General features: G+C 34.0%; 1 protein-coding gene across 11 annotated transcripts in view; it reads left to right on the plus strand.

The window, feature by feature from the left end:
* The window catches only part of MIPOL1 (mirror-image polydactyly 1), a 339430-nt gene that overhangs the window by 125976 nt on the left and 197228 nt on the right, over positions 1-16226 (plus strand). The gene's annotated exons all lie outside the window — the stretch shown is intronic.

The raw sequence follows: 16226 nt of genomic DNA on the forward strand, positions 1-16226 counted from the left end.
ACAGTCCTGTGCACACTTCTTTCTGTGTTGCTTCTCTCACTTCTTGAAGATCTTAGGACGTATTTCCTGGTCTCTTTCTTCAGCCTACTCTTGTGGTTTTGAATTATGAAAAACAATTCTTGGTGATTTAAATATCTATATAGATGATTCTTTCACTGTTCTGGCCTCTTCATCTTCTTGAATTTCTCTCCTCTCATCATCCTGTGTTCTGCTCTACTTCTGCCATCCGCCCTACGGTCATATCCTGTTTCTGACCAGCACTTGCTGTCTTTCTAGTCCACTTAACTCCAGAACTCTGACTAGCAAATTCAGCTCCACTGGCACCCATTTCTGTTGCTTTTGCCGCTTGTTTTCCTATTCTCTCAAGCCTCTCCTGTTCCCACTTCCCTTTTTAACTAGCTTGGATTCCAGGGCTCACCTAATTACCACCAATTCGCATTTAATATAACCTCAGTTCTCTTGGCCCTTTGTCCTACTCACCAAGCAAAACCTCATAAACCTTATAAATTTAACTTTCTGCCTGTTCAACACCTTCACAGCTTTATATAGAGAGGAATATCACACAGATTTGTCAACTAACCCTTAAATTCATGACCACTGTCTTCAGGTAGGCCCTTGGTGTTGCGTACCATTTTTCTGGCCTTTTGTTAGTCCATTCAACTCTCCCCTGTAAAGGACTCTTTTATTTCTTTTTTTGCTCCTTAGATATCCAACCTCTCCTCTCCAGTATAAAAAGGAACTTCTGCTTTTTCTGACCATTTTAATCTACCAGCCTACCTGCATTTGTACCCATATACTCTGCCTTTTGTATTTTATTTCTTACTTAGTACATGCCCTCGTTTAAGGAAAATGTATTTCTATACTAGTTCCCGTCTTTTCTTGCTTGCTTAAGGTTATCACCTAATCAAGTGCCCCTTTTCTCTCCTACTTCATAAAATTTTTACTATTAGTTCATTTTTATCACTCTCTAAGATACTTTACTATCTCCCATGGAGAATGGATAGAAGTTTTGATAAGTCTTGGTCTACTTGTGGCTCAGCCTGGTCCTTTTGGTAAGGCTTCCCAAACAGAGCTGATACTCAATATGACCCTATTCCTGGCAAACCTTGTACTCCAGTGTTTATGTCCTCAACATTGTAAGACTGTAGAAAACTCCATTATGCTTTTCAAAGGTTTTAGGGCTTAGCTTTTTAATTTCAAGCCCTGTACAGGTTTGGGATTTATCAAATGATCTGAGATAGATACAAGTCTCAAACCTCCAATTGTGTCACTTCTGCCCTGCACAACTACCTAAATCTTCGATGATTTTTCTGTCCTGCAACATGAGCCCTGTGTGCAAAGCCTGGCTTCCCAGCCCCTTGCCCAGGCCTGGAATCTTTAAAACTAAGGGGGGAAAGAATACTTCCAGATCTACAAACCACCCTCTTCAGAATCTTGGCCACTCCACTCATTGTTGCAGCCACCTCCTTCTGACATCTTTAAACTGGATCTTTAAATTTAATCAGGCTTTTGTTGTTTTTGGCTGGAGCACTGTTTTGCCACAAATGATTTCATCCTATCTGGATGTGGAGAACTGACATTTATTTTCAGGTTAGATTTGGAAAAAGTCCTTAAGCTTCTAAAATGAGCAACTTCTTTTACCATTTTGTATCCTACCAACAGTATGCAGTCTTGAGTCATTCAGTGTATTGTTGAAGAGATAGCCAAACTGGTTTTTAGTGCTTGGAAGCAATTACAGTGTGAACTCAAACATTTTTTTTTTAATCGCTTATTTTCTTAGGTAACTAAAAATGAATACATAGAATGTAATTAAATATCGACTGCTACCCATTCCTTCTTTCTCTATCCTTTGCCTACTGCCTTTCAGGATTCATCAAGAAATCAACATTTGGCAATATTTACCAACATGCCTTTATTTATAAATAGATATTACCCATCATTGCAATACATTTATTATTTATCTATTTATTGCATGTCTTTATTATGTTTTATGAAGCAGTTGTTTATTTTAATTATCTTAATTTGCATAGTTTTCAAGCTTTCTGGCCTAAATAGTATTTATTCTAATTTTTATGTCGTAATCATTCCAAAATTGAACTTTTGAATTACTGACTTATAGTTTGAATGGAAACTTTTTCCTTAATTTTTTAAAAATAAACCTTTTATTTTGGCACAGTTTTAGATTTGCAGAAATGTCTCAAAGGTAGTGTAGTGTGGAGTCCCCTATACCTTTGATCCAGTTTTGGTGTGCCCTGCTTTTGCCATTGCTCCTGACTGTGGTAAGTTTGTCAGAATGAATAAACCCACATTGGTAGATTGCCACGAACTCCAGACATTATTCAGATTTTATCAGTTTTCCATTAAAGTCCTGTTAAAGATTCAGTCCAAGATACCACATTGCATTTAATTCTCAGGTCTCTCCAGTCTCCTCTAGTCTGTAACAGCTTAGGACTCCTTTTTTTAAAACTTTTTTTCCTTTAAGACCTTGACAGTTTTGGGGGTATTAGCCAGATACTCTGTGGAATGTCTCTGAATTTGGATTTATCTGATGATTTTCTTACGATTTGGCTGAGATTTTGAGTTTTGGAAAAGAATTCCATAGAGATTTGACGTTAATTTTAGAGCTCCTATTTGGCATCAAATGTTTTCTAATTAAACTCTATCTTCTGTGTACTGCTGGGTTACCTTAGTCCCATTCTATGTAGCTACTAAAAATTTTCAGATTCAGTGAGAATTTCTTGATTTTGATATATTTGCTAATTTACTTTGTTTTTCAAATCAAGTTAAAATCATTTATTTACTTGAACTGGCCTTGTTAAAATCTTTTTCTGATAAATCCTAATACTCTTATTTATTCAAATTCTTCTCCCATATCTTTTCTACCACAAGCTGAGAACTGAGTGCCTTAAAATCTTTTATAGGATGAATTAACATTGTTATTTGCATTTGTTTGATTAAAGAATTATCTTATCTTACCAACCAATATTTAATTCTTTCTTCATCATTTTTTGGCCCATTCATGCTCATATAGTTTATTTAAATTGCAGAAATACATGTTATTATGGGATAAAGCTAGAAACTTCCATTTCTTCACTAACTTTTCTGGGATCTTAAGTTTCATAGAACTCTAGAAGCTATCTAGTTAAACTACCCAGTATTGAGGAATCTTATCTCTGACTGATTTTCGATTTAGCTAAATATTCATTTCCTCTTCATGTCTTGCTTTTGGTACTCATATTAGCCTCAGAAAATTTAAATTAAAACCCTCTGCCTTCGGCTCAGGTCATGATCCCAGGGTCCTGGGATCGAGCCCCACATCAGGCTCTCTGCTAGGCAGAGAGCCTGTTTCTCTCTCTCTCTGCCTGACTCTCTGCTGACTTGTGATCTCTGTCAAATAAATAAATATTTAAAAATATTTAAAAAACAAAGTAAAATACATTAAACTTTATTAAGTACATAATACCATGGTTTTTAATAGGTTGCTCTTTAGTGTAATAGTGAACCCATTCTGATTTCCTAGAAGGAGTGTTTCTCTAGTAGCAAGATTACAAGCAGTATGAATTTAACCCATAAACTCATTATGAAACATTTGGTAATTACTAGATGTCCCTAAGTCTTGGGAACCTTTATTATAAACTTTTTGGCCTGGAAGCATCTTTAATTCTAAAGATTGGACTTTTTAGGGGCACTTGGGTGGTACAGTTGGTTAAACATCTAACTCTTGGTTTCGTCTCCAGCTGTGATCTCAGGGTTGTGAGATCAAGCCCTGCATCAGGCACAGTGTGGAGTCTGCTTGAGATTCTCTCTCCCCCTCCCTCATCCACCCCTGCTCATGCTCTCTCTCTCTCCTAAAATAAATAAATAAATTTTTTAAAATAATAAAGATGTGACTTTTTAAAGGGAACTGAAATTTTATAGTAGTGTCCTTAGAAAACTACTTGATGGTTTCATGAATTATCATTTGGGCATAAAAATTAAAATTGCCATGGATTTGTTTCTTTAATACATCTCCAATTTCATAATGATTTTTTCAGTTAACATTGTAGTGGACTTTTATTTATGCTAAATTTTATCTTCAAAAACAGAAGTACATGCAAATAAATAGCTTATCTGCCGTGCTCACACAGATGTTATAGGAGGAATGTAAAGACCTGAATATATTATTTATAGCAAAGTACTTGTCTTTTTAGTCCAAAGTGCTAGGACACTTTATTTATTTATTCATTCATTAATTTATTCATTTATTTGCTTACTTTCTTTGGGACATTTTAAAATAGAACTTGCAATGTCAACATACTATATCATACTATATCTGAAAATGACTCTGTGACTGAGCTTGTACATTTGCATATAGGTTTGTTTGATTAATTGCTACTTGACTCATCTGTCATAATACTAAGCTCTGAGATCACAAAAGATCAGATTCCCAAACCACTTCCCAGAATTAATTTAAATATTTAATGTCGATACCTTGAAAAATTCAGGGGAAAATGCTTTTAATTGTTCCTAGTAGCCTGTTTTAGTATTATAATCCCTTGAAAAATTATATAATTATATATTAAGTCATCATTAATATTATTTATTCTATTGTAAAAAATTATGATCTTATAAGTAGGTTAAATATCTATCATAAAATTTATTTTATTTTAAATTATATTTTAAATTATAATTTAAAATTTTAAATTATAATTTATCTGTACACTTTTTCAATAAGTGTATCTAGAGATATGCATATTATAGATTTTTATGAGTGTGTTGTTTTGGTTTAGTGATCATTGAAAATTGAGAATTTTTCCACTGTTGATGTTTACCTTTTATTTGTTGACAACTTTGGTTTTATATAAAAACCTACACACAAAATACACAAATATTAAATCTGCAATTTGATGAGTTTTGACAAATACCTATAACATTTCCATTATCCAAGACGTCTTCTCATTTATTTCCCTTCCCTGCCAATCATCCCTGCTTCAGCTTCACCAAAACCACTTTTCTGACATTTTAAACCATAGATTTATTCTTATTCTAGAACTTCATACAAGTGCAAGTTATACAGTGATCGCATTATATTTGTGATATTCATCCATGTTGTTCTCTGTATCAATAGTTTGTTCTTTTGTTGATAAGTAATATTCCATCATATAATCCATATTTTACTTCTTATTCTCCCAACATTTGAATTTGTTCATTTTTTTTTCTAATAAGCTTACTACTATGGTTTAATTGTAAGAATCTTAGTTTCATTTATTTCTTTCCTACAGAAGAGGGGGGAAACAAACAAACAAAAAACTTGAATGTTTTAGCATTTTCTTTCTTTTCCTCTTCTTTTCCCTCCCTCCCTCCCTCCCTCCCTCCTCCTTTCACTTTTTTTCCTCTTCTAATACACTTCTGTTGTTGAACTCATTTCTCATTTATCCTAATATATCTTTATTTTACCCTCATCTTTTAAGGATATATTCACTAGATATAGATGGATATAATATTATAAGATAAATATAAGAGATCCCCTAAGGGATCTCTGTATTCCATACATACTCTTCCTTACCTTCATTGTATAGTAGCAACCCAGTTTCCCCTTGGTAGTCAGTATCACTTACTCCAGCAAGTACAGCAACGCCTTTCCTTACGTACTGATTCAGAGGCATGAGGACCCCTAAGCAACCAGGTGGCAGTTTCAGCTTCCAGTTTAATTGAATTCTTGTTATGTCTATTAAGTGGAAATTTTTCTCCTTTTAGAGCTAAGACCTCTGGATTATCAGAACCCCTGTTAGCAGAGATAGGAAGCAAATTTTTGCTAGTGGATCACTACAAGTAATAGTGAATAAGCCCCCCCCCCATTTCTACCCTTGATTCCCTGACCCATGAATATTGGCTATGAAGGGAAAAGCCATTATATATAATACTCTGATTTAGAGCATGCACATTGTTATGGAGAACCTTGCCCTAGTTCCACATGATATTGCCACCTAACATGACAACCAAGTCATCAAAAATCCATTCCTGTTTTATCAAGCCAGCTGTGTCAAGCTGTTGGGGAAACATGGTAAAATCAGTGAATTCCATGAGCATGGGCCCATATTGCCATACTTCATTTGCTGATTTGCAAATGAAATGATTTCCTTGACCAGAAAAATGCTGTGTGGAACACTGTGCTGGTACATGTGGTATTCTATAAGTCCATGGATGGTTGTTTTTGTATAAGCACTGCACTCAGGGAAGGCAAATCTATATTCAGAGAAAGTGTTAATTCCAGTAAGAACAGTAAAGTGCAGTTTTAGTAAGAAAGTAGAAAATAAAAGTTTGTAATCCAAGAGTAGAGTTTTAGAAGATTAAAGAGAACTGCGAACTAGATACTGCTTTGGGTATTGTTTAAAGATAAATATTATTAGAACAAACAAGTAAAGAAATTGTGAGGGAAGAGTGTTATATGGTTGACTCTTGCTTTTGTCTAAAATATTAGAAGGATATTTTCTTTTAAAATGTGAGAAGGTAACCTTGTTTGTAAGATCACAGTTGAGAAGCGAGTTATCCAAATCAGTGCTTTTCAAACTGTCTGGTGAAGGACCAGTTTTTAAAAAAATATTTTACAATATGTTATGTAACATTACTTTTATAAAAATAGTAAATATGAATAATAAAAATGAATTACCAAAAACTCAAAAAGAAAAAGTAAATAGATGCAAAATTTAGCCATGCCTTTTTTTTTTTTTTTGTTATTGAATTCAAACAGCCATGCAATTGCTCTGGATTTTCTATAAAATGTTTAATTGCTTCCTCTGAATTTTAGTGCTACCTTCCTGTTGCTGTCAGTTTCAAACCAGTACTTCTAGCCTCTGGATCACACATTCTAACTGGATAACAGAAACTTCAAAAATTTAAAGGATTGTTTAATATGATTAGTGGGCTGGAAATGACAGTTGGGCACCAGGAAAATTCAACTCCCTTCTTCTTGACTCTGAAGTAACAGTAAGTGAAAGGGGTACACTCAGATGGTTCAGAGGAACACATCACTGGAAATTGGGTGGTTTTCATTTTGAGCTGAGATTAAGTTTAAGATTGTAATGCAAGTATCTTGTTAATGAAAAAGTACCTCCAAAGGCCACAGATTCAAAAGTGCAAGGAGGATAGGTAAGAGAGAGCTAAGCGAACAGAAAATTAGAGGTCTCATTGATTTTAGTAAGTTGAATATAGTACCCTTTTTCACTGAGGTGGTTCTTAAGTTAATCACTGTATTTGGATGATGTTCCTGGCCTTGCATATACACATCAGTAAAACAATTAAGAGAATATTTATAAATTTAAATAAAAATACGTGTAAATGATTGACTTCATTGAAAAAGTAGAGAGTCTCCTGAGAACTGTCCCAAGTTTCCAAAGCCATTGTTACAGTATTTAATAAATTAGTCCACAAGTATTTACTGGGTCCTATGGAGAATACTAGTTATTGTATTTACATATTCAAAGGTAATTAAAGTCTTATTTCTTAAGGAATATTCAATTTGTTGATACTTTTATTTGTCATACAATTTTTTAGTTTTTCTTCTGTTGTAATCTCAGAAGTTGGAGTGGCTTCTGTTAGAATTTTAAAATGTTTGAACAATGCATTTTATAGAAGAATAGTAAGAATGAACACTTAAGTAATTGACAGCTCTAGTGAGATTACAGCATTTATAATAGCAAACAAAGTTTGCAAGCCAAGAGGCATCTGTAATTCTAGGAATGCAATAACTGAAAAAGAGCTTAATAAACTATTATGAACTATGGCTATCATCCAATGACTACTATTTCCTGAACTCTGCTTTGTGTTTTACAATAGTGTAAGAAGCATCCCTGTCCTTTTGTGCAATAACTGCCACCTTAACATTTAGGTTATACTGTTGTTTATTTATGGATTTTGAGAAAATCTACTGAAGTTTACTTAAGAACCAACTCATTACAATGGTATTATTTACTGAATTTTGTTTTCCTGACTATTAGCTAACTACAGGGTTCGGCATTGCAAGGTTATAACTGTACAAAAAGGATCAAAATACCACATCCTAGCCGTGGCATTAGCTAGAGAAGTAAAGTCATCATCTTAGAAATAAATGTCTTTATAGCACTGAAGAGATTAAAGAAAATAAATAAACTTAAATCAGACCTCTTTTATTTGGTAATTTTTAATATTATTTTAGTTATAAAATATTGTTACATATTTTCATTACTTGCCAGTTACTCATATTAAGCTACAGAAATTCATTACTTTTCTGATATAATTCATATCAAAGCAAAAATGTGGAAGTTACAGAAACTGTTACTGAAATTGAAGAGAAAGTGTTCTTAATGAATGGCAAGTCTTAATTAAACTATTAGAATTATATAATCTCAAATCTATTTTAATATTTTAGATGGCCATCCTGATCATCTTGATACTACCAAGTATTAAATTTTATACAAACATATTTCTAATTCAGCTTTAATGTATTGAGTATAATTATGAATTCACATAATTTGTAACTAACAAGCTATACGTTAGATGTGAGATATAATCTTGCTGTTTAGATTGCCATTTTCTTCTTGGACCCTAGCAGACTGAGATCCTGAGACCATGTGGGCATGGTGAAAAGGTTGCCTCTTGCCAGAATAATAGCTACTACTGAAATCTAGTGACTATGGTGGTGTTTATTTTGGGCCCTATTTCATTTTTTTGGCAACCTGTTTAGATTATTTCTTGCCTTTCCCTTCTTTTACTCCCAGATCCAGGTGCCATAATACATAGCCATAGAATTAGCTGAGATACTAGGAAAGAGAGATCAAAGAGGGGTAGGTTTAATGGACAAGTGATAAGTTAGTATTGCCTATATTTTTGTTTAGGGAAGTGTTAGCTGCATTTAAAGGGCTAAAATGGAGCAGATGTCTGCGAAACTTGAATTTTTTAAGTTCTTTTAGTTCTTTATGCTACTACCAGCTCATATCTTATGAATCCTTTCTAAATAGTGTTCTAATTAAAATCTGAAAATGGTGATTTAATAACTCTCTGCTTTGTTAGACTACATTTGGTAGATTATCAGTCTCTAATAACTATATTTTGTCAGACTAACTACATTTGATAGGTTAGCAGTGTCTAGTTGTTAGATGCTGTGTAATTAAACACCGTCACTAATTTATTTTTAATTTACTTGTAATTTAGTAATTATTATCACTAACACATTGTGGCACACTGTGGAGGAAGATTTCACTCCTAAGGAAGTGTTTAGAAATTTGCATACACACTTTCATTTCCTATTAACCATTCTAGAAATTTAAGTTTACAGATATTAGAAAAGATATATTGAAATTTATAGGAAATTGGAAAGAAAAAATATTCCGTTGAGTGTCGTCAATTTGGAACAAATGACAACATTTGTCATTCAATTTCTTTTTTGCAGCAATTTTTCTCTCAATAGGAAAAGTTGCTTTTGTTGTTTTGAAAAATGGTAGAGGGTTCTTGCCAGGACAGAGTCATTATTACTAATCTTGCCATGCCTCAAAAAACAATTATAAAATTGGAAAAAATGTCTGAACCACAGGTGGCACAGAAATTCACAGAGTGAACTCAGTGATTCCTCTGGTATTATGCCTACAGTCACTCTTCCTGATTCAGGAAGGTAGAGCTCAAGCAGAGCATTGGCCTTGTTGCACTAAGGAAGAAAATTAAGTCTATGTACTTGAAGCACCTGAAATTTGCAGATGATATTAAATGAGAGGTAACTGCATATCTTAGGTGTCTTACCATAGACCATCCACAATGTCTAGCATATAATTAAAAATACTAGAAGCAGGAAAATGTGACTCATAATCTAGAGAAAATAGTCAATAGAAGTAAATCTTGACATACTTAAATATGTTAGAAATTGCAAGTACTTTTAAGTATCCATTTTATATTTCTTCAAAGACTGAAAAGAAAGATTATCCTAATGAGTGAATTGGTGGGAAATATCAGTAAGGAAACAAACTCTAGAAAGAACCTAACTGTAAAAATTGCAACATCTGAAGTAAAAAATTGAGTGGACAAAATTAGCAATTTATAGACTGTACAATAAAAGATTAATGAACTTGAAGACCAGTCAATAGAAATTATCCAACCTGAAGTAAAGAGGAAAAAATGAAAATAAAAGAACACAACCTTAATGGTCTGTGGTACAATATCAAGCAGTCTAACATGGGCGCAGATGGAGTCCCTGAAGAAGAGAAAATGTGAGGCAGAATAATATTTGAAAAAAGAATTTCTGAAGCCTTTTCAAATTTGATAAAAACAAGCTTACAGGGGCACCTGGGTGGCGCAGTCAGTTGAATGTTTGACTCTTGGTTTTGGCTCAGGTCATCATCTCAGAGTTGTAAGATCCAGGCTGCAACTGGGCTCTCTGCTCAGCAGGGAGCCTGCTCCCACCCCCCCCACCCCCATCCCCACCCCCCTCTCTGCCTGCCTCTCTGCCTACTTGTGATCTCTGTCAAATAAATAAATAAATTCTTAAAAAAAAAAAAACTGCAATAATCAAGATGAGTCGTGTGCCTATACAAATCAGTATGACAGTGTAGAGAGCCCAGAAATAGAACTACTCACATATAATCACTTAATTTTTTTCATTTTAATAACTTTACTGAGATTCACATGCCATTTACACATTTTATGTACAATTCAATATTTTTTATTTTATTTACAGAATTGTGCATTCCCACAATTTTAGGATATTTTGATCAATCCTTAAGGAAACCCCATGCCCACTGTTAGTCACTTCTATTAATTCCCCCCAAAATACTCCTCCCCCAGACCTATGTAACCAGTAACCTGCTCTCTGTCCCAATAGATTTGCTTAATCTGGACATTTTATAGAATGGAATCATATATGTGGTTTTTGTGACCAGCTTCTTTCTCTTTAAATAATGTATTTAAAGCTCATCCATGTGGTAACATGTATTAGTACTTTTATTGTTAAGTTAATACTTTTGCTGAATAATAATTAAATGGACATACCACATTTTGTTTATTCATTGGTCAGTTGATGAACAATTGAATTTATACTTCGTGGTTGTTTTAAGTAATGATACCATGAACATCCATTTACAAGTTTTTGTGTGGATATATATTTTCTTTGTGTATATACCTGGCAGTGGAATTTTTGGATCGTATGGTAACAAGAGTTATGTATGTATGACATTTTGATGAGCTACTGTTTGTTTTTATGTTCCTGGCTTATTTCACTTTTTACTGTAATGTGCTCAATACTGTAGAATGAATCAGAATTTCCTCCACTGAATAATATTCCACTGGTAATATATAACACATTGCGTTTATTTTTCCACCAGTAGACACTTGGATTACCTCTACCTATGATTATTGTGAAAAATGCTGCTAGGAACATGGGTGTACAAATATATCTTGAGACTGTGCTTTCAGTTCTTTCAAGTTTATACCCAGAAGTGGATCTGCTGCATCATATAGTAATTCTGTTTTTACTTTTTTGAGGAACTGCAGTACTGTTATGGCCACATTGTTTTATATTCTCATGAACAGTGCGCAAGGCTCTTAGTATCTCCACATTGTCAGCAATACTTATTTTCTTTCTTTCTTTCTTTCTTTCTTTCTTTCTTTCTTTCTTTCTTTCTCTTTCTTCTTTCTTTTTCTTTTATAATACCATCCTAATGAGTGTGAGGTAGTATCTTATTGTGGTTTTGCTTGGAAATTTTGTAATGATTGCTGATGGTAAACATCTTTACATACATTTATTGGCCATTTGTATGTGGTCTTTGGAGAAATGTCTTCATAATCTTTGCACACTTATTAATCAGATGTATTTTTTTGTTTTTGAGTTATAGGAGTCCTTGAAATATTCTACATATTAATCTCTTACTAAATATATAATTTACTGATATTTTCATCTGGTCCATGAAGTGTCTTTTCAGTCTGTTGATTGTGTTCTTTGATACACAGAAGTTTTTAATTTCAATGTAGTCGAAATTAAAGTTTATCTATTTTGTGTTTTGTTGCCTATGCTTTTGGGATCCTATCCAGGAAATGATTGCCAAACCTAATGTGAACCTTTTCCCTTATATTTTTGTCTAAGAGTTCTGTAATTTTAGCTCTTACATGTATTTATGTATGTGATCCATTTTGAGTTGATTTTTGTATATGGTATAAGGTAAGTGTTCAACTTCATTATTTTGCATGTGGATATCCAGTCTTCTAATACCATTTCTTGAAAAAACTGTCCTTTCCTCCACTGTATGGTCTTAACACCCTTATGAAAGATTATTTGATGATATATACAGTGGTTTATTCCTGAACTTTCTATTCTGTTCTGTGGTCTACATGTCTGCCTTTATGCCAGTACCACACTCTGGATTATTGTAGCCTTGTATGAGTTTTGAAATCAGGATATGTAAAAACTTTATATGTTATGTCTTATTGGTGAATTGACCCTTTTATCATTATAAAGTGCTCTTCTTTGTAACAGTTTTTGACTTAAAATCTACTTGCCTGATGTTATTATAGCCACTCCTGCTCTTTTTTGGCTCCTATTTTTTTTTTTAATTTTTTTTTTTAAGATTTTATCCACTCATTTGACAGAAAGATCACAAGTAGACGGAGAGGCAGGCAGACAGAGAGAGAGAGAGAGAGAGGGAAGCAGGCTCCCCGCTGAGCAGAGAGCCCAATGTGGGACTCGATCCCAGGACCCTGAGATCATGACCTGAGCCGAAGGCAGCGGCTTAACCCACTGAGCCACCCAGGCGCCCCTTTGGCTCCTATTTGTATGGAATATCTTTTTCTACATCTTCACTTTAAGCCTTTTTATGTTCTTAGATGTAAAGTGAATCTCTCACAGACCACACTAGAGAACTTATAATTTCATATGGCCTTTTATTTACTGTCTAGTGTCCTTTCATTTTATCTTGATGGACTCCTTTTAGCATTTCTTGTTAGGGCAGATTAATGTTAATAAACTTCCTTGGTTTTTGTTTATCTGAGAATGTCTTAGTATTTTCCTCATTTTTTGTTTTTTAAAGATTTTATTTATTTCAAATAGATAGAGATCACAAATAGCGAGGTAGGGAGAGGGGGAGGGAGAACCAGGCCCCCTGCTGAGCAGAGAGCCTGATACAGGACTAGATCCCAGGACCCTGAGATCATGACCTGAGCCGAAGGCAGAGGCTTAACCCACTGAGCCATCCAGGCACCCCTATTGTCCTTTTTTTTTTTTTTTTTAAGATTTTATTTATTATTTATTTGACAGAGAGAGAGATCACAAGTAGGCAGAGAGAGGAGGAAGCAGGCTCACTGCTGAGCAGAGAGCCCGATGTGGGGCTCGATCCCAGGACCCTGAGATCATGCCCTGAGCTGAAGGCAGAGGCTTAACCTACTGAGCCACCCAGGTGCCCCTGTCCTTATTTTTTACAGACATTTTTGCCAGATATGGAATTCTTATTTGACAGGGTATTGGTTTTTTTTTTTTTTCCCCATTCACCAGTTTAAATATATCATTTCACTGCTTTCTGTCTGGCCTGCAAGATTACCTACTGGTAATCTTATTAAACATCTCTTGTACACAAAGAGTTCTTTTTTTTTGATGCTTCTAAGATTCAGTTTGTTTTTTACTTTCAGTGGCTTGATTATAATGTATCTTAGTATGGGTCTCTCTAGAGTTATCCTGTTTGGAGTTTGTTGAATTTCCTGTCATTTTTAACATCCTGTATTTTCTCAAATTTGGGAGGTTTTCCGCCATTATTTTTTCAAATGAACCCTCTGACCCCTTTCTTTCCTTCTTCCACTTTCTTTGAATCCTATAATGTTATACTAGTCTACTTGATAGGACCATAAATCCTCCTTAGGCTTTATTATTTTTTCTTTTTTTGCTCCTCAGACAATAATTTCAAATTAACTTTGTTTAGGTTGACTGGTTCTTTATTCTGTCTGTTTGAGTATGCAGTTGAACACTTTTAGTGAATTTTTCTATTCAGAATGTGTTTTTCAGCTCCAAAATGTCTGTTTTGTTTTGTTTTATTGTTGTTGTTTTTAGTAATTGTTTTAATTTGTTGGTATCCTCATTTTGTTCATATATTGCTGTCCTGATATTGTTTAATTTTCTTTTCATGTTCTCCTCTATGTCATTGAGCATACATAAGATAGTTGTTTAAAGTCTTTGCCCAGTAAGTTTAAGGCATGTGTTTCTTTAGGGTTGGTTTCTAAGGATTTATTTTGTTCCTTCAAATAGGCCATGATTCCTTGTTTCTTTGAATGCCTTCTGATTTTTTTGTCATTGAAAATTGATCATTTGAATAAATATCCATATCTCCCAGTCTTTGTGGACTGGCTCTATGCTAATCAGATGGGATGACGTCTCAAGTTTTCTTGGGCCTTTTCTGGAGAGGCATCTTCCCTGGGCCTATGTATGCTTTTTTTTTTCTTTTTTTTTTTTAACCAATTTTTCCCTGTACTTGGTTCCTTTAAACATCCTTAATTTCCTTTAGAGTCTCACACTTGCTTCTTTGTAGGGCCTTAGATATCTATAGCTGTCTTCTGCTAATAATTTCTTGATTCCATACATCTAAGGCTCTGCAGTTCTCCTGTTGTTCTCATTAGCTACGGTGTCTACTACTGTTTTCAGCAACCTTCAACTTAATAGCCAAACTATGCCTTTGTTCCCGTCAGCACTCCACATCAGACAAGGCAGAAAATTCCTTGGACAGCCTGTAGATAAGCCAGAATGTTCGGGAAAAGTCCCTCTTTTTTGTCTCATCCAAGGATGGAGCTAGGAATTGGGCAGTCTCCTTTCAACTGACATCACTGTGATGTGCCAGAGAAACAGTCCAGGAGAGGCAAGTAAAAATGCCACAAAGTCTTCTACAGTTTGAGAGTGTCTTTTTCTTGGTTGGTCCTTAACTGCTGATCCTTAATTGGCTCCTGGAACTCCCACAAGGCTTTGTTTCATACGTTGTTTAGTTTTGGATTCCATTGGAGAATTCAGGCCTGGAAGCTTCTTAGTCCACCATCTTGCAGAATTCACTCTCATTGTAGTTTTTATTTGCATTTCCCTAATAGCTAATGATGTCTTGTCTTGTATTATTAGCCATTTGTATATGTTCTTTAGAGAAATGTTTGTATTCTGATCCTTTGCCCATTATTTAGTTATGTGTTTATTCTTTGTGTTATTGAGTTGTAACAGTTCTTTATATATTATACATATAAACTTTTTATCACATACAGCATTTGTAAAATTTTTCACTTTATGATATATGGGACAAAACGTTTTTTATTGTGATGAAGTCCATTTTATATTTTTTTATTTAATGTCACTTGAGGGCTTAGAAGGTTATGGTTAACCCAGTGTCAACTAAGATTTACTCCTAAGTTTTTTATCTTAAGATAAATTTTTACTTCCAAGATGTTTTCTCCAAGATTTTTATAGTTTTGGCTTTTACATTTAGTTCTGTGGTCAATGTTAATTTTTCTGTATGTCTTAAGAAGTTGTCTAACTTCATTTCTTTTGCTTGTGGCACTTGATTGATTTTAGACAGGACATCAGGTCAGTCCACTGAGGAGAGGCAAGTCAGCAAATAGTGGTGCAATAGGTGGATATCAGTATGGAACAAAAAGGACTCTTCATGCTGTAATCAAAAATAAAGTCAAGGTAGATTGTAGAGCTAAACAAGAAAGCTAAAACTTGAGAGATATAGTTAGAAACTTGAGGAAAATGTTTTTATTAAATTGGGATAGCCAGACATTTTTAAAAAGACAGAAATAGCTCTAAACATAATGAAAAAATTTGATAATTCTGCCTTTAATAAAATTAAAAATTAATACTCCTCAAAGGCCAACTTTTAAGAAAATGAAAAGGTAAGCCATACCTGGGAGAAAATATTTATAATTCATATATCTGACAAAGGACTTATATTAAATTTTAAATAATTCCCGTAAATAGATGATAAGAAGATAAACAACCCCCCCCCTAAAAATGGGCAGAAGACCAGAGGAGAAACTTCACAAATATCCAATAAACACATGAAAATATTATAATTGGTGAATAAGAAAATATAAGTTTAAATGTGATACTCTATCTCATGTACTATGGCATCTGAAATTAAAAAACTGACAACAAATATTGGTGAGGATGTCAGCAACCAAATTCTTAACCATTGCTAATCTGAGTATAAGATGGTACACCCTGTTTTGAAAAGTGCTCGGCAGTTTCTTATACAGTGGAACAATATCCA

This window comes from Lutra lutra, chromosome 7, assembly GCF_902655055.1.
Source record: "Lutra lutra chromosome 7, mLutLut1.2, whole genome shotgun sequence".
In the NCBI taxonomy this organism is placed as follows: Eukaryota; Metazoa; Chordata; class Mammalia; order Carnivora; family Mustelidae; genus Lutra; species Lutra lutra.